This window comes from Palaemon carinicauda, chromosome 38 (genome assembly GCF_036898095.1).
Source record: "Palaemon carinicauda isolate YSFRI2023 chromosome 38, ASM3689809v2, whole genome shotgun sequence".
NCBI classification, from domain to species: domain Eukaryota; kingdom Metazoa; phylum Arthropoda; class Malacostraca; order Decapoda; family Palaemonidae; genus Palaemon; species Palaemon carinicauda.
Window position 1 is genome coordinate 55,539,117 of NC_090762.1, and position 19,894 is coordinate 55,559,010.

Sequence of the window (19,894 nt, forward strand, 5' to 3'; positions counted from 1 at the left end):
GCAGGTGCGCTCTGACGGGCAAGAGATCTAGAGCGCTCAGGAGACCGATGGCGCGCTGGGCGCACAACAGGAACAGCAGGAGAGCGCTGGAAATCAGGAGAGCGCCTGTGCGCTAACACTGCAGAAGGGCGAGCAGGGGAACCCTGACGCGCAAGGGAAGCACCCACACCATGGGAGGCAACCCTTTGCCCCGAAGGGACCGTTGCCCGTCGGATGACGAGGTCAGACTGCTGTCCATCTGCACCAGAGGCGGAAGGTCTGGAAGGCGTTGGAGAAAGAGATCGATCCCCGGAAAGGTCTAAGGAGACAGGAGCTGCAGGCTGCTTACGGCGAGGAGAGTCCCCATCGGAGGAAGGAAGCGAATCAGTCCTCCGAAGGGGAGTCTCAGTCAAAGCGCTCCCCCGAGAGGGAGGCTTGGCAGCAGAAGAGCCCGTGGGACTCCCTTCCCCCTTTGAAGGATGTACAGAAGGGGGAGGAGAGCCTTCAGCAACGTCATCCTCATCAGGAACCGCAGAGGTTTGCCCCAACTCGTCGGAAGCCTCTGTCACCACGACGTCGACGATAGACAAGAGGATCTACCTCTGCTATCACCGGCGACTGCTTAACAGCGGCCCCCAACTGGACAAGGTCATACAGGACTTCCTTGGAGGGCAGGCCCTTCAGCCCCAAGGAAGCCCAAAGCTGAAAAAGATCATCATGAGACACAGGATCATTATCAATAACCTCCCCCGGAGGAGGAGGAGGAGGAGCCGCCCCGCTATGGGAAGCGAGGCCCTCTCCCCCCACCGAAGGTCGGGAAACAGAACAAGGGCCTGCGCTCCCACTCGGCGGTCTCTCCTTAGGAGCCGGACGAGGGGGAGCTTCGGAGGAGGTTTGGGCGGTGGAAGAAGAGTCCCAAGAGCCTTCCTCCTTCAAGGCAACCCCAGAAGGAGAACTCTCTCTCTTGGACTTCTTCTTACGCCGGCGGACAAACCTCTCCCACTGGGAGGCAGACCACTCCCTACACTCACTACAAGTATTTTCTCTGTCACACCGTCGGCCTCGACACTGCGGGCAAAGGGTGTGAGGATCCGTATCCACCGCAGACATGAAACTACCACAAGGGCGACCGGCAATACCAGGACACTTGCGCATGGTGGACATCCAAGGGCGAGGCCAACTTCAAACACACACATGCTGAGGAAAAGCAAAAAAGATTAAGGCTGTCAAACGAGGACGATGGACAGACACGTCTGTTCATTGCCGGAGCCAAAAGTGAAGTGAAGCAAATCACCGGTGTGTGGGGGGGAGGGGTAGCAAGCTACCCCTTCCCCTACCCCCGCAAACTAGTGCGGGGGTAGTTAACCCTCGTTAAAAACTATTGGCTCGTCATTTCAGCTACTGTACGCCGAAAGTAAACCCAATGTAAATAGCGTGGTTTGTATTTCGGCTACGGAACAAATAAGGCACTCACAGTATTGGAAAACAACTGCAAAACTTCTCTACTTTTACTGAGAAAACAACTACTCACGAAAGTGAAAACGCATTGACAACCATAGACAATGTTTACAACTCACGACGTACGGACACAAAATGAGACTGTTCAAACGCAGGGTTCTCCGAAGTCTTTGGCACCATTTATTTAAATGTTTGATAAATAGCTAACGACGTACGGACACAAAATGAGACTGTTCAAACGTAGGGTTCTCCGAGGTCTTTGGCGCCATTTATTTAAATGTTTGATAAATAGCTAACCTAACCTAACCTAGTAAGAAAACTGGTCACCTACCAAATCGGGGGTATGCCCGCGGGAACCCCGTTGCAAGTCGCATGAAAAAATAATGAACAATATTCAGGTAGAGCGGTACAGGCCGCACAATGGCCGAAAACTTAGATTTGAATTTGGCTTCAATTTTTAAAAATCATGGTAAACATATACTTCAACTACTAGCGAAACTGGAATTTACGGTTAGAAATGGACGAGTGCTGGCTAGTTTGGTATTTTACTCTATATGTTTAATAGGGGCTGGGACATAAGTATCGATCGATTAAAATGTGAAGTATAAAATTTCACTCTAAAGTCCGTTGTTTACATCTGAGAGACCGAAGGGGACTTAATAAGCATGCTTGGTTCCTATTGGTTTGGGGAGCTTTCTGTGCATTTACAATGATGTATTTGTCAGGTGGTTTTTTAAACAAATCAACAGCTTGAAAGTACTTCATAAGTTCCCAAATGTTGTTCTTCAACTGCCATTTTTTTTCTACCTTCCCATTCAGTTTCAACTTTACTATCGTCACACAGGTCTCAAAAAGGGAACTTGAGGAAAGTATATCTATCTATTTCGAAATTTAGAGTAATTTCATTTATGTCGGCAATTGATTATAATGGAAATGCTTTCAAATCAGTGTAAAGCTATTGTTACTCATGTGAAATTAAAAATAACCGCGAAATAATGCCTCAAAGGTCCAATTCCGACTAAATTTTTAGGAAAGACCAGCCCATTTTGTTATTATTGCATAAGTTGACATTGTTCGATAGCTAAATATACTATGCACAATCAATTAAGAGCATTAAAAGGCAAAACTTTGAATACCATAAACTCAGGCGCAAATAAATACTAACAATAATAATTACACAAGTTCAAATAAAATTGAAGCCAAATTCAAATTTGTGTTCGAACACTGTGGTACTGGCACCACTCTACCTGAAGAGCCCCCGGTTAAGTTAGTGACCTACTTTCTTACTAGGTTAGAATAGGTTAGCCATTTATTAAATATTAACAAATTGAAGGTGAAGTCCTCAGAGATACATACGTTCGAAGTGTCTTTTTGTGTCGGTACGTCGTAAGTTGTAAACATTGTCGATGGTTGTCAATGCGTTTTCTCTTTTGGGAATACTGTACTTGAAAGGCCAAGTGTAATTTCAACTTCACTCCACTACTATGGGTTTGCACCAATAATCATAATCAGATTCGTTCAAAACACATCACAAAAGGCCAGATATCCATTCTGTTATCCACTGGGAATTATTGGCAATTTATGCAAATTTACCCACATTTTCTACTGCAAAGCTTCTGTAAAGATTGCCAAAAGAAAAAAAAAAGTCAACCAAAAGATGAAATAATTTGGGATTTACTTTTTTCATAATGTAAGGATTTGTGCGTGATTTACTTTTAGTTTGTAACCTGGGAAAGGGGTCCGGCTATCGGTTGTGACTTGAAAAGGGGGTCCAGGGGGACTTGGCCCCAATTAAGGGTTGTGACCTGGGATGAGGGGTCTGTTAGGTTAGGTTAGGTTAGGTGGGTTTAAGTTTTGCACACTATAAAGTGGGCCATACATTCTCCAACTTGGTTGGGTTGTATGAAATGTTGGGCAGTGCATGCGCAGGTTGTACAACAAGATTTTGGTTGGTTGGTTTGGTTGGAGAGAATCAAAGCAGCTTTGATTTTAAGGGGTCGTGGCCTAATGTTGTAAAACCTTTTTGACCATGGCTGGGCATGTTGTACAACATCACAACCAACATCAGTTGGAAGTCTAGTTTGATTGCGTGTAATCGTTGCTTTAAAGGCACGTTCTTTTGGAAATAGCCGTTTTATAAAAGTGTTAAATAGACGTGATGGCAAATATAAATGACAATGAACAGTGGAGAAGTTTCATTGATACATACAGAAGTTTACCCGAGATTTGGAAAGTGAAAAGCGAAGAATATAAAGATAAATACAAACAAATTAAAATACGGGAAGTACTGTTGAATAACTTGAAGGAAATAGTTAGCATTGCCGCTCTAGATGATTTAAAAAAAAAAATATGAGAACTTGTTATAGGAGGGAATTAAAAAAGAAGGAAAAGTCTGGTGCGGGCGGTGATGACTTGTATAAAATAAGTTTATGGTATTTCATTAGTAAAGTTGTACTGTATTACATATTCTCATTTCGAACAGAAAATATGTCTTCCTGTAGGAAATGACGTGATTTAACCGAATTTGACCTTCATTTCAACCACAAACAAACAGAACAACCAGTTCGACTAACTTCAAGTAGCCAAACTGGTGGTTGTTGCGGATGAAATGAAGCTGAAAACCGGTTAAATCCCGCTATTTTCAACAGGAAAACATATATTTTCTGTTAAACTGTTTAAATATAATGGCGCTTGTTCAAATTCCGTCCTCACTTCACTCATCAAGAACGTATGTAATGCGCACGCTAAAATTGCTAACGTTAGCAATGTTACGCTGACATTGCTAACGTTAGCAATGCTACACTAATATTAGAGTGTGTATTTTAAAGCATTCTTCTATATACCCTTTACACAATATATAAAATGGTTCAAAAAGGTACGGAACCTAACAAACCCACCTAACCTAGCCTAGAAGTTCTCAGGTCACAACCCCTAGCCGGGGGCAAGCCCTCAGACCCCATACCCAAGTCACAACCCCTAGCCGGGGGCAAGCCCTCAGACCCCATACCCAAGTCACAACCCCTAGCCGGGGGCAAGCCCTCAGACCCCGTTCCCAGGTCACAACCCCTAGCCGGGGGCAAGCCCCCGAACCCCCTTTCCCAGGTCACAAACTTGTACTGGCAAGTGGTAATGTTGAGCTGCACAAGCAAAAAAAACATTTAAATTAAAGAAATTAATGACTTTTATGACCCGGATGACGAAACTTGTGGGTCACCGAGGCGTTGAGACTGTGACGTCTTAACTTCTATGAACGATACTTGGAACACTGTAAACGTTGGGGTATTATGTTATGTGATTTAAGGAAATTATCAACATTGGATGATGTATCAAAAAAAAAAAATTGCCATGAAATTTAGCAAATGATTTTAAGTATAGATTACTGCAGCCGTTACAAGTTTCTATAACTTCCATCGCAAAATATGAAAAAAAAGCCTCACTTGAAATAACAAAGACCTGACTAGGACAAAGGTTTCCACGGAAAAGGATTTGTTGGCAGGGGTATGAAGAGACCACTTGAAGAGATAAACGAACGGGGTAGGGAAATATTAAGCCCCACCCCCTGTGTAAACCTTCCATACGTATGGGTTTATGATTGGTTAACGGAAAAATGACAAATTCGTAGATAATTTGTATTTTTCCTAACCATACAAACCTTAGCTATTCACATGGGGTGATTACTTCGGCGTAGCTGAATGACGAGCCAAAAGAATTTCGAGGGTTTACTATCCCACCGCTACTTAGCGGGGGGGGGGGGGGGGGTGTTAGCATGCTACCCCTCCCCCCTCACACACACATTGAGTGCTTCACTTTGCTTAGAGGTAGGACTTATCCCTGGGGACAGGGCTGGCGGGCAAATATGTGTAAATAGCTAAGGTTTGTATAGTTAGGAAAAATAAAAATTATCTACGAATTTGTCCTTTGTTCCGTAACTGCAATACAAACCACGCTATTTACATGGGGTGACTTAACCCTTAGGAAGGTTGGTAAGTCCCTGCCATACTGGCTTTGGCTTGCCCGGGGATTCCATATTAGAGTGTCTACGTACTCAGACAATAGGGAATCCCTGCTCCTCGCTAGCAGCTGTGAAACTGCTGCGGCCTACGTAAGGTGTGTGCGAAGGTGAAAAGTGACTCGTCCTAGGAAGTTGACCTGGAGTTCCTCAGATGGCAATCTAGGCTAGGACTCTCCCAATACCACCTCGTCAGGGTATGGGGACATGACAGGTTTACACCTAATACTAGGAACACAAGGAAGCATGGTTTACCTGCAGTGGTTTGAGGTCAGCTGTGCAGAGAACCCAGGAGGCTGCTTTCTCCAAGGGAGGAAAGGATAAAGAAAAGAATACAGGCCAGACATACCTTTTCATTCTGGCAGACTAAAACCGGGTAAAAATACCCTCAACCTTCTGCTACTTGTCCATTAAGGAGCCTGAGGTTTAGACCAGCTGTTGTGCCGCCACCACAGGGCCGATAGAAAACGTATCGAGCCTCCTGTGGGTCATGTCTTGCAGGTAGTGGGCTGTGAAGGTGGTCTGACGCTTCCACACCCCAACTTAAAGGACCTGCGTCACTGAATAATTCTTCTTGAAGGCCAGGGACGTAGCTATGCCGCTGACATCATGCGCTCTAGGGCGACGTGACTGAGAAGGGTCAGGATTCAAGGCCAGGTGTATTACCTTGTGAATACAGGCCGAGGTGGTATTCCTGGTGACCCTTCTCTTCGTTTTCCCAGTGCTCACGAACAAAGCTTGAATCTAGGGACGAACTGCAGCTGTTCTTTTAAGATACAACTCAGACTCCTTACCGGGCAAAGTAGGAGATGATCTGGGTCATCTGTTACAGAAAGGGACTCGAAACCTGGAAAGAGTCGAACCGAGGGTCCGGCACTCCCAGGTTCTGAGTCTTAGTAACAAACTCAGGGACGAACCTGAACGTTACCTCCCCCCATCCCCTTGAATGGGCGATGTCGTATGAGAGACCATGTAGTTCGCTGACTCGCTTGGCCGAGGCCAAAGCTAGCAGGAACACCGTCTTCCAAGTAAGGTGGCGATCTGAAACCTGGTGTAGTGGTTCGTAGGGAGGACTCTTTAGAGACCTGAGAAGTCGAACCATGTTCCAAGGAGGGGGTCTCACTTCCGACTGAGGGCAGGTAAGTTCATAGCTTCGTATGAGAAGAGAAAGTTCCAGCAAGGAAGAAATGTCCTTTCCTTTGAGCCTGAAGGCAAGACTTAAGGCTGAGCAATAGCCTTTCACTGCCGAGACTGAAAGGCGCATTTCCTCCCACAAATACACAAGGAACTCCGCTATTGTTGGAATAGTGGCATCGAGGGGAGAGATACCCCTTCCACAACACCAACCACGGAAAACTCGCCACTTCGCCTGGTAGACCCCTGCGGATGACTTCCGCAGGTGTCCAGACATCCTGTTCGCAACTTGTTGCGAAAATCCTCTCTCTTTGAGGAGATGCTGGGTAGTCTCCAGGCGTGAAGTCGAAGCGAAGCTACGGCTTTGTGGAAGATGTTGGCATGTGGTTGTTTGAGTGGCTCGTGACGTGGAGGGAGTTCCCTTGGAGGCTCCGTAAGGAGTTGCAGAAGTTCCGGGAACCATTCTGCGTGATGCCATAGTGGAGCTATCAGGGTCATTGACAGGTTGACCGACATTTTGGTCTTGTTGAGTACTCTTCTCATCAGACAGTACGGGGGAAAGGCATACACATCGATGTTGTCCCACCGTTGTTGGAAGGCATCTTGCCAGAGAGCCTTGGGGTCCGGGACTGGGGAGCAGTACAGTGGGAGCTTGTAGTTCAGCGCTGTAGCAAACAGGTCCACAGACGGGGAACCCCACAAAGTCAGGACTTTGTTGGCTACTTGAGGATCCAAAGACCACTCGGTACTCACTATCTGTGTCGCTCTGCTCAGACTGTCGGCGAGCACATTCCTTTTGCCCGGAATGAAGCGAGCTGCTAGTGTGATCGAGTGAACTTCGGACCATCTCAGTGTCTCTACTGCCAGATGGGATAGCTGTTCTGAAAAGGTACCTCCCTGCTTGTTGATATAAGCCACCACTGTGGTGTTGTCGCTCATCACTACCACAGAGTGGCCCGCCAGGACTTGGTGGAACTTCTGAAGTGCCAGGAACACGTCCTTCATTTCTAGAAGGTTTATGTGAAGGTACTTTTCTGATTCTGACCACAGGCCTGAGGTCCTGTGGTTCAGAACGTGGGCCCCCCATCCTTTCTTTGATGCGTCCGAAAACAACATCAAGTCCGGGGGGAGGACGAGAAGATCCACTCCCTTTCGTAGGTTCTCGTCTGCCACCCACCACTGGAGATCCGTCTGTTCCGGTTGTCCCATAGGAATCAGGGTGTCCGGGGAAACGTGTCCTCGATTCCACCTCGACTTGTCGCCACTGGAGAGATCTCATTCTGAGGCGACTGTTGGGAACCAGACGGGCCAGGGAGGAGAGATGGCCGAGGAGACGTAACCACTTTTGGGCTGGAAGTTCTTCTCGTGTAAGGAAAGGTCTCGCGACCTTCCTCAGCCTTGCTATCGTGTCATCTGATGGGAAGGCTTTGTGGAGATTGCTGTCTATGACCATGCCTAGGTATACCAGTCTCTGAGAGGGCTGCAAAGAGGACTTCTCAAGGTTTACCATGATCCCTAGATCTTGGCAAAGTTCGAGAAGCTTGTCTCAGTGGCGAAGAAGAGTTGCCTTCGAGTCTGCTAGGATCAGCCAGTCGTCCAGATAACGGAGGAGACGGATGCCGATCCTGTGAGCCCATGATGAAATCAGGGTGAACACCTTGGTGAACACTTGGGGTGCTGTGGAGACCGAAGCACAGCACCTTGAACAGGTAGATCTTGTCGTCTAGGCAAAATCTTAAGTACTTCCTTGAAGACGGGTGGACTGGGATCTGGAAGTACGCGTCCTTCAGGTCCAGTGTGCACATGAAGTCTTGTGGTCTCACTGCAAGCCTGACTGTGTCTGCCGTCTCCATACTGAACGGAGTCTATTTGACAAACCCGTTCAGTGTCGAGAGGTCGATGACTGGTCTCCAGCCTCCAGATGCCTTTCTCACGAGAAAGAGTCGACTGTAGAAGACTGGGGACCCGTCCATAACCTCTTGGAGAGCGTCCTTCCTCAACATGGTCTGGACTTCTGCCCGGAGGGCCTGTCCCTTTACCGATCCCATGGTAAGGGAGCTCAATGACACTGGATTCGCTGTCAGGGGAGGTAGACATGAGATGGACGGGATGCGATAACCCTGAGCGATTACGGAAATCGTCCAGGTATCTGCCCCGAGTTGCTGCCACCTTGTCGCGCAACTTTGTAGGCATCCCCCCACTGGTGGACATGCAGGGGGACTGCCTTTACGGCCTCGGCCGTTCCCTCTAGGATTTTGACCTCCTCCCCTGGAGGACTTCTTGCCCCTTCTGCCCTTGGCAGGAAAGGGCTTAGACACCTTCTGCCTCGCTGCCATTGTCGTTGTCTTCCTAGTGCCCTTAGCTGGACGGGTTGCTGAGCTGCTGGATGTTTGTAAGGCCTCGATGTCAGAGCCTTGTGGATGAGGGAATCCTGATTGGACTTCCTCCACCTCTCCGAGGCTAGCTCCACGTCCTTTGGCTCAAACAAGCTCTTACCAAGAACGGAAGTGTGTCTGAGCCTGCTAAAATCAGAACTGGGGACCTTCTGGTGGAACCTCTCAGCCACTGCGTCCCGGCGCTTGAGAATCGTGTTGGCCCACAAGCTCGAGACTTGATGGGCCAGAAACGCGATGGTTCGTATGCCTGAGAGTAAGAATGTCTCCAGTGCCTTCCTGGTACTTTCTTTGGACAGGTCCTCAGAACGTACCAGGATGCCCAGAGATCCCACCCAGAAGTTGCCTGCATGGCACACTTCGCAACTTTCTCCTGGCTTAGGATCTCAGTTGCGGAGTAGGACACTTGCCGGTTGGAGAGTCTCTCAAGAAGGACTTCCCCAGTGAGTTCTTCCACCGAATGGTGTACTGGAAGACTCAAAAAAGTCTCCTCTAGGATTTCAAAGTACCTCCTCTGATGTACTTGAGGAGGAGGGAGGAGCTTGTTACCGGCACTGGATCTATTGGAGGAGGCAAGCTCAGAGAGCTGGCCCTCGACCTTGTCTCTGGAACTCTTCATCCCCTAAGACTAGGGCAAAGCTGCACTGACCCTAGAGGGTTTCTGGGTGCCGTAGATTTAGTCCAGGACCGTATCTTTCCCTTCACGAGGAGGAATCTCTGGGTCTGGAATCCCATTGAGGTTCCTCATGAGGGTCAGGACTTGCCAGAACGCATGTTCCGACTCCTGGTGCTCTCCTCCTGACCTGGCAGCGAAGTCTCCCTTCCCCAGAGGCTCTTCCTGGGGAGACTCGCGGACGTTCTCCAAAGGTTTATCTGGTTCCTGTCGGGTCCTTGCGGAAGACTTGGGAACAGTCTTCGAGTCCTTCGGCTCCCTCCTAGGAGGGATGCAGGACTCCAGCAATGAAGGATGTAAGGCCTTTGCCACCTCTATTCGAGGAGACTTCTCAGGAAGCGGCGGTGTTTCCCCCATTGGTGCAATGGGGGAACGGACCGGATCTTCCAGCTCTCCTGAGGATGGGTAATACTCATAAGCAGAGGAGGGAGAGAAAGTCTGAGGTGGGGTAGAAGCCTTACGTAAGGACTTGCGAGGAGACAGGATAGTCCTTGGAGAAGTTACGACGTCTGGGACTCCTCTCTTCCTCTTCAGGGGGGAGGAAGTTGCCACTGATTTGTGACCCAAGTCAGAAAGCACAGGCTTCATTGCCTGCATAAGTGCTCTGACAATGGTACCAAACCAGGGCTGCTGACTGACAGTTGCGCTGTCAGATACTCCCTCTGGTGGAAAGGGGATCGTTCGATCCCTTGGAGGAGTCGACACATGAGGGTTCGCCTGTTGAGAATCTGCAATGAAGGAAGAAGAAAGGTCCTTAGACCTGTCCGGAAACCTCCGCTCCTCCGGCGTGCGCGCTGTTCTGCGCTTGCGGGAAGGGGAGGGGAACGCGATGATGACCTGTCCGCCTGTACCCCTGATGTAACTCAGGCGTGATCGCGTTGGCGATCGTTGCGCCAATCACGCTGGTGATCGCGTGAAAAGCCCTGTTCTGGATCGCGCGTAAATGAATCATGCGCAGCAGGATATTCGCGCGTGAGCGTGGGCGTGCAAGGTTGAGGGCGCGGGCAGGAGATGGCGAGGGCGTGTGGTGCACAGGAGCTATCTCATGAGGGGGGTAGACAGCTGGATGCGAGGGCGCGCAGTGGGCTGATGGGCTACTGATGAGCGTGAGTGCGCGGTAGCATGCTGGCGCGTGTCTGTCACGACAGGGCGTGGGCGTGATTACGCAGCCTGGTGATAGCGCGAGGGCGAGTTCGCGCGTTGGGGCGCAGACGAGAGGTGCGCAGGTTGTGCAGTTGCTTTTAGCGAAAGTGAGATCGCCAGGCGCGCAGGGGATCGTGGGCGCACAGGTGTGCACAGTTGTGATGGGCGCGCAGCAGGAACTGACTGTGTAGGTGTGCGCTGTTGGGTTGAGCGCACATCGCGCGCAGCTGGAACCTCGCGCGCTACTGGAACATTGTGCGCAGTTTTTATATTGCGCGCAGTTAGTAGGGAGTCCAGGGGAACCCGTGAGCGCCCGTGCACTATCTTGGGAACCTCCTGGACTGCGCGCTGTGATGTAGAAGCGCGCTAGTGCGTTGGCGAGCGCGTTTGCGCTATAACAGGAACAGAGCTAGGTTGGCGCGCATCACCCCTAGTAATATAAGAGTGTTAGGGGTCTAGAGACAACTGTGAGCGCCTGTGCGCTAACTTAGGTGCCTTTAGGACCGCACGTTTATCAGGAACTGCCGGGTGCGTGTGCGCAGGTGGGCGCGGGAGCGCTACTTCAGGAACTGCTGATGGGCGCGGGCGCGCCGAAGGTTGTGGGCACGCAGGGAAACCCTGGCGCGTAACTGGAACATTTGCGCGTGGAGTGCCGTGGCGCTAAATCAGGATCAGCGGCAACAGCATAAGGGCGCGCAGGTATAACCTGGCGCGCAAGGTTTTGATGCGCAGTTTTGCACTCGTTACCCTTTTGCCCCGAAAGGACCGGTGCCTGCACAATGACAGGTTTAGATGGCACGTAGCGCGCATCCTCCTTGAAAGGAGATGGCAGGACAGCTTGTCTGGAGTGTGACTGGATACAGAGTCCCGAAGGACGACCATCCTCCGAAAGGCATCGCGAACAATCCCTGGAGAGGTCTAAGGTGGTAGCTGGCAGGAACGGTGATCGGCGAATTGTCTCCTCCCCAGAGGACTGCGAGGATGACGAGCCCAAGAGGCGCCTCCTAACTCCCTTGTGAGGAGAAGGAAGGGCTCTACGGCGAAGGGGAGGACGAGCCTTCTGCCTTATACGCCCATGAGGGGCCGTTGGATCAGAACTCTGACCTTCGTAGGGCCTCCGCAGAGGAGTCTCTGTTAGTGAACTCCCCCGGGGGGGAGAATCACCGGCAGAAGAGACCGTAGGACTTAGTTCCTCCCTCGAAGGATGTTCAGAGGGGGAACCTAAGCCTTCAGCTACCTCAGCAACAACAGGCACAGGGGTTTGAGCAGAACCACTCGATGCCTCCGTTACAACAACGTCAACGACCGACAGAGGATCTATCCCTGCTGTCGTCGGCGATTGTTCAACAGCCGCACCCAGTTTGATCATGTCAAACAGGGCTTCCCTGGAGGGCGAACCCTGAAGCCCCAAGGAAGAACAAAGTTGTAATAAATGATATTTCCATTATAAAATAAATTTTTGAATATACCCGGTGAATATATAAATAGCTGACGTCTCCGACGGTCGACAGATTCCAAAAACTCGCGAGCGATCGCCATGAAGGTTGTCGGGTGTGCCCACCAGCGCCGACTATCGGCCAGATACCGCATATACTTCTCAACCAAACCAGTTCTTCTCAGTCCGTAGGGTCTCTATCGGGGAGGAAGGGAGGGCCTTTAATATTATATATTCACCGGGTAAGTATATTCAAAAATTTATTTTATAATGAAAATATAATTTTTAAATATTAAACTTAGCCGGTGAATATATAAATAGCTGATTCACACCCATGGTGGTGGGTAGAGACCAGTATTAAAACAATAAAGGCGTATATGCTCAAGAGTTTTTGACAAATATTCAAAAAACAAACTTAAGTATAGGTACCTGGTAAGGAAGCTGACTCTGATGATTACTCTGCCTCATTAGTCCGCTATCCTCACGAAGCCCAGCGATCCTCTTAGGATGCTGAAAGACTCCCAGGAGCTGCTATATCCACGGTGAACACCCCTATAACAGGACCTCATCAATACCCTTAATCTGGGCGCTCTCAAGAAACAATATTTTGACCACCTGCCAAATCAAAAAGATTGCGAAAGACTTCTTAGTCTCCCGTACAACCCAAAACAAGATTAAAAATTTCAAGAGTAGATTAAAAGGATATTGGGATTAAGGGGAATGTAGTGGTAGAGCCTTCACCCACTACTGCACTCGCTGCTACGAATGGTCCCAGTGTGTAGCAGTCCTCATAAAGAGTCTGGACATCTTTCAAGTAATATGAAGCGAATACCGACTTGCTTCTCCAAAAGGTCGCGTCCATAATACTTTTAAGGGATCTATTTTGCTTAAACGCTACAGAAGTTGCTATCGCTCTAACTTCATGAGCCTTGACTTTAAGTAAATTACGATCCTTCTCACTTAAATGAGAATGTGCCTCCCGAATTAAAAGTCTAATAAATGAAGATAACGCATTCTTAGACATGGGCAAAGAGGGCTTTTTAACGGAGCACCATACAGCCTCTGAACAACCTCGTAGCGGTTTAGTTCTAGATAAATAAAATTTAAAAGCTCTAACGGGGCACAGCACTCTTTCAACTTCATTCCCGACAATCTCAGAAAGACTAGGGATTTCAAATGATTTAGGCCAAGGACGAGACGGAAGTTCATTCTTGGCCATAAAACCAAGTTGAAGAGAACATACTGCTTTATTAGCTGAGAAGCCGATGTTCTTGCTAAAAGTATGTATCTCACTAACCCTTTTAGCCGAAGCCAAGCTCACCAAAAAAAGTGTCTTGAGGGTAAGATCCTTCAGAGAGGCTGAATTTAACGGTTCAAACCTGTCTGACATGAGGAACTGTAGGACCACGTCCAAGTTCCAAGCAGGAGTCGAGATATGACGCTCCTTAGAAGTCTCGAAAGACTTAAGCAGGTCTTGGAGATCTTTGTTATTCGAAAGATCCAAACCTCTATGCCTGAAAACAGAAACTAACATGCTTCTGTAGCCTTTAATGGTGGATGCAGAGAGGGAGCGACCGTTTCTCAGATAAAGCAGAAAGTCCGCAATCTGCGCTACAGAGGCACTGGAAGAGGAAATAGAGGAGGACTTGCACCAGTCTCTAAATACCTCCCATTTCGACTGATAGATCTTGATGGTAGAGGATCTTCTAGCGCTCGCGATCGCTCTAGCTGCCTCCTTCAAAAACCCTCGAGCTCTAAAGAGTCTTTCGATAGTCTGAAGGCAGTTAGACAAAGCGAGGGGAGGCTTTGATGAAGTCTCTTTACGTGAGGCTGTCGTAAGAGATCCATCCGCAACGGTAGACTCCTTGGAACGTCTACCAGCCATAGAAGTACCTCTGTGAACCACTCTCTCGCGGGCCAGAGGGGAGCAACCAACGTCAACCTGGTCCCTTCGTGAGAGGCGAACTTCTGCAGCACCTTGTTTAGGATCTTGAAAGGTGGAAAGGCATAAACGTCCAGGTGAGACCAGTCCAGAAGAAAAGCGTCTATGTGGGCCGCCTCTGGATCTGGGACCGGAGAGCAATAAGTCGGGAGCCTTTTTGTCAACGAGGTCGCAAAGAGATCAATGGTGGGTTGACCCCAAGTCATCCAAAGTCTCTCGCACACATCCTTGTGGAGCGTCCACTCCGTAGGAATCATCTGACCTCTTCGACTGAGACAGTCCGCCAAGACATTCAACTTCCCTTGGACGAACCTCGTCAAAAGAGAGATGTTTCAATCTTTTGACCAAATGAGAAGGTCCCTTGCGATGACGAAAAGAGCGTGGGAGTGAGTGGCTCCTTGCTTCGAGATGTAAGCCAAGGCCGTGGTGTTGTCTGCATTCACCTCCACCACCTTGTTTCGAATCAAGACTCTCGAAACTCCTTAGTGCTAGATGGAATGCTAACAGCTCTTTGCAGTTTACAGTATGTGAAGACTCCTCTGGTCTGCGGACCAAAGACCCGAGCATTCCAGATTGTCCAGAGTCGCCCCCCAACCCAAATCCGATGCGTCTGAAAACAACACATGGTTTGGGTTCTTGACTGCCAGAGAAAGACCTTCCCGAAGTCTTATATTGCTGTCCCACCAAGCTAGGCAAGTCTTGACTGGATCGGAGATTGGAATCGAGACCGTCTCTAAAGTCTTCTCCTTGTTCCAATGGGAGTCTAGGTGGAACTGGAGAGGGCGCAGGTTGAGTCTCCCTAGAGAGGAGGAGGAAAGGGCTACGGAAGAAGTAGTCTTGGAATTTTCTCTCTTCAAAGAAGCCTCTGAAGGAGAAATATCCCTTTTAGCCTTCTCCTTGCGTCGCCGGGCAAACCTCTCCCATTGGGAGGTAGACCACTCCCTACAATCGGTACATACATTAGTCCTATCACACCGTTGGCCCCTACACTGAGGGTATAAGGAGTGAGGATCGGTATCCAAGGCCGACATAAAGGTACCACAAGGGCGGCCTGCTTGTCCAGGGCAGGTACGCATGATGAAAGAATAGAGGCCAACTTCAAACACACGCTGAAAGAAAAAGCAAAACAGATTATGGCAGTCAAAAACGGAGGAGAGCGGAGACAGGTCTGTCATCTCTCCGAGCCAAAAGTAAAGTGGAGCACTCACTGTGTGTGAGGGGGGAGGGGTAGCAAGCTACCCCTCCCTACCCCCCCCCGCTAGCTGGGGGAGGGGTAGCAAGCTACCCCTCCCTACCCCCCCCCCCCCGCTAGCTGGGGGAGGGGTAGCAAGCTACCCCTCCCTACCCCCCCCCGCTAGCTAGCGGTGGGGTAGTAAACTCTCGTTAAAATTCTTATGGCTCATCATTCAGCTACGCCGAATTAATTACCCCATGTAAATAGCATGGTTTGTATTTCAGTTACGGAACAAACAACGGAGTCTAGAGAGTAAACATGAATGAACTAAATGGGAAACTTGTCCAGAGCAAGTATTTATGTGAAATCGGGGCATGACAAGGTAATAACAAAATGTATAAATGTAATACAGTATAGCAAGATGAAATGGAGTGTATAATAAATAATATTTAATGGGAATATAAAATGAGGTGACTTTATAAGGTATCATATATTAAAACGAGTAATACTGGGGTCAAATGTAATATGTATATGAGGGTATTACATAAAAGGAATGGTATAGTTGTACTCGATCAAGTCATATACTTGAATAAAGCAGGTGAAGTCGAATAGTTAAATTTGGCGGGTAGAGAAGAAATCCAATTGGTGGAGGTGGAGTCTATGCGCAGGGGGTTAGAGTTTATGCGCAGGGGGTTAGAGTTTATGCGCAGAAGGTCGAAACCTGCTATGTACAAACGAATGAACGAGAGCAACTACAACCGTCCCGCAGAATGCTAAAAAATAAATGAACAACACGGCTAATTTTAGCATGTTACGCTAACATTGCTAATGTTGAATTGCGCAGCTCAATATTACAGTCTTTTTTCATCAGTTTATTACACATCCAAGAGGGTAATGTATAGAGAAGAAAAGGCTTGCTTTACCATTATATACAGTTTTCTCAGTATGTTTTCCCCACCCAAAACCCCGAGTTCCCACTGGGGTCCCCCATCATCGTTGGATATAGATATATATATTTCTGAAACTATTCATGTGCGACAGAAACAAGTGTCGTTTTCGAAGAGCGGAATTTTTTCCATAGAAATATTTAGTTTTTTCCCTAGGTTACATAGCCCTGTAATACAGTACAATAATACCATCCCGTTTTACCCTGTTTTCAGCCACTAACATGAACCATACATTTTCCCAACTAGTAACTTGTGCTTATTTTTCATTACTGCAAATCACTCGTTTATGATATTTCCCCCACCCAAAATACACTGGTTTCTCACTGGGGTCCACCATAATTGTCTTTATATAGGGGGGTACAAAAACTCATGAACTGGTGGTTTGCCCAATAATCAATGTCAGAAATACATAAAACACAAACTAGAGAGTAGGAAAAATATATGGTTCATGTTTTTGGCTAGAAATTAAAGTATCATATTTACTAGAAATACCATCATTATGTATCTACTTGCGCCTGGGTTTTATGGTATTAAAAATATGATAATTGTTTACAACACCACGCTCTCCATTTACTCCAAAATAATACAATCTTGCAGTTCTCATCTCCTTGCACAGTAATTAGGTGGTTATTTAAATTCTGGGAAAGCAATAAGTAGCAAGATATGTTGAGGAAGGGGGAAGGGGTTATAAGAAGAAAATATCTCGGTTTCCTCACTAAACGACTTAGAACAGATATGTCAACATCGTCAACCAAACAGAATACGTGATGCCAGCATACATAAACAGAAGTCCGCAATGCCAGCGTACATTTGATATACTGTATATTCAAAATATGCTTAATTAAAAATGGATTAATTACTCAAAAGTGTCCATAAAATATGCAATTTTACAAATAGTGACGCTTTTGAATAATCAATCAATTTTATATTAAGTATATTTTGAATATACAGTATATCAAATGTACACTGGCATCACGAATTCTGTTGGTTGACTTTGTTGACATGTCGGTTCCAAGTCGTTTGGCAAGGCGTTTGGTGAGGAAACAGAGTTATTTCCTTTTTATAACCCCTTCCCCTCCCTCAACATATCTTGCTGATTATTGCTTTCCCAGAATTTAAATAACCACCTAATTACTGTGCAAGAAGATGAAAACTGCAGGATTGCATTATTTTGGAGTAAATGGCAAGCGTGGTGTTGTAAACAATTACCTATGATTTAAGTATTTGGCTAGAAATTAAAGTATCATTTAGCAGAATTATACCTATCATTATGTATTTATTTACGCCTGGGGATTATGGTATTCAAAAGTTTTTTTTTTAATTCTCTAATCTACTGTGCATATTTAGAGGTACCGAACAATGGCAACTTATGCAATAATACCCTTCAGGGATATTAGGCTTAACCCATGATAGGGTGTAGCCTCAGCTACCACCTACTCAGTTGGGGGAAAAATGCATTCTTCCTAATATTTCCAAAACGAATCCACATTACAAATAAATTCGATATTCCCTGCTCAGTGGGAGTCGACCTTAAACACTAGAAAACTATTTTCTCAACAGGAAACATTACCAAAATACATGTAGTTAAAATTCTCCTTCAGGCAATACAAGAGACTATGCCACCCACCTCAGTGCTTAACATTCTTAAATGAAATCCCATCAACATACTGTATGGATGAACTTACATTTAATATTTAGTAGAAAGTTGGCTTCCCAAAATAATTTCTGGGCTGGAAACTTCGTCAGGTGAACGTTAGTGTTGATTTTAAACCGGAGAACTGTCATTTACTGTGAGTTACAGTATCACACGGACATACAAAAGAATTTCTCTGCTTTCGGCATGACAATGGCGACAACGCAGGCGCAATTGTACACAGTCTACACAGCGCACGCGCAGTTTTATTCAAGCTATTACCAGAAAATTAATATCCATAATGGAAAATTCCTAAATTATATCTAAAACTACTGTTTGTAAAGTCTCAAAACCAAAGTGAAATCAATGTAATTATGCAAGCCGATTATCAGTATAGGATACCATTGAAAAATAAGAATACTTACTAAACAGATAAGTACTTTGACGAAAACCAACTAAGGAAAAAAAACATGAAGGGTTATCCTGTATTATATTTGGCAATACTACCAGCTCTGACTACTGTTCTTGGGTAATAGAAAACTATAGTTTACCAAAGTCAGAAAATGCAGTTAAAATTATTTAATATTAATTATGAACTGGGAAATTGACAGATTTTACTATTTTTTTGCATTAAGAAATAATTCAGGTGATCTATTTGAATAATGAGACCTCTATGAGAGGGGTTTGGTATATTAGTGTTTGTAATACGACAAATAATAAACAAAATGTACATTATCTGGACAATTTCAAATATTAAAAAAAAATCTAACGTTGATTTTGTTAAAAAGTATTGAAATTATACTAATTTCTCTAACAAAATGCCATCCATGGACTATTTTTTCATTAACATTGAAGAATCTGTTAAGATTTTTGCAACTACATTTTTGGCAATAGGAAAGGAAGATGGCTGGTGTTTACATCAGGGTTAAAGGGAATATATTTGTGAAATTATGAAATTGAATAAGCAATATACAGTAAACTTCGAATATAAAACCGGTAATTGAGGAGTGGGACGATGAATGATTAATAGACCGATTTTACTGTTAATAAATGGAAAATTTCGAGCCGAAATATCCTCTCTTCCAAAAAATATTCACTCCGGCAGAAAATAATAATAATAATATAATAATAATAATAATAATAATAATAATAATAATAATAATAATAATAATAATAATAATAATATTAATAATATAATAATAATAAAGCATATAAAGCTATTGTTTATACAGTTTCATAAGCAGAACAAATATAAATCTTATCGGTATACTTTAAATATAAATATCTTAGGTAAAAATATAACTGATTACCAAAAATATTGCTAATTTTACGAAAACTAAGAAATATGTAAGGTTTCTGATACTCTGCATTTGGCAATACAACCTGAACTTTGACAAGGCCGTCGCCATCGTGGTACGTTAAAAAAAAACTAATGTTTTCTGAAGTCACAGAGGATATGCATATGTTTAATACTAAATACGCTATAAAAATTGCAAAATCTAAAATTTATTTTAGCATTACGGCACAAATACGCACAATTATATAAATATATACAACTACTATGGAGGGTCTCATTGAACATAGTGTTGGTAATACTACTAACGATAAATAAATAGGGGAAAAAAACAATTGTCACTCATATTTCAAATGTTACAATAAAATACCTAGCCTTAATTTTGTGCTGTATGTATTGAAGCTAAAGTTGTTAGATAAAAGTCTATTCCAGAAGAGGAATATTTTGGATGAAATTTGTGAAACGTAATAAGTCTTCTGCAGCTACAGCTTTGACAACAGGAGAGAGAGAGAGAGAGAGAGAGAGAGAGAGAGAGAGAGAGAGAGAGAGAGAGAGAGAGAGAGAGAGAGAGAACAGCTGGTGTTTGTTTACAGAAAATGGGTACATTTATGAAATAGCTATATCGATAAATACTATAAGTTTCGAGTGTAAAATTGGTAAGTGATAAGTAGCTTCATGAA

General features: G+C 45.7%; 1 long non-coding RNA gene across 2 annotated transcripts in view; it reads right to left on the minus strand.

Annotated features, from left to right (window-relative positions):
• Positions 1-18,138, minus strand: part of LOC137630201 (uncharacterized) — a 37,125-nt gene extending 18,987 nt beyond the window's left edge. For both annotated transcript variants that reach the window (XR_011041689.1, XR_011041688.1), the window contains exon 1: positions 17,973-18,138. This is a non-coding gene — a long non-coding RNA (uncharacterized lncRNA). The remainder of the gene's footprint in view (positions 1-17,972) is intronic.
• Positions 18,139-19,894: the final 1,756 nt, after the last annotated feature.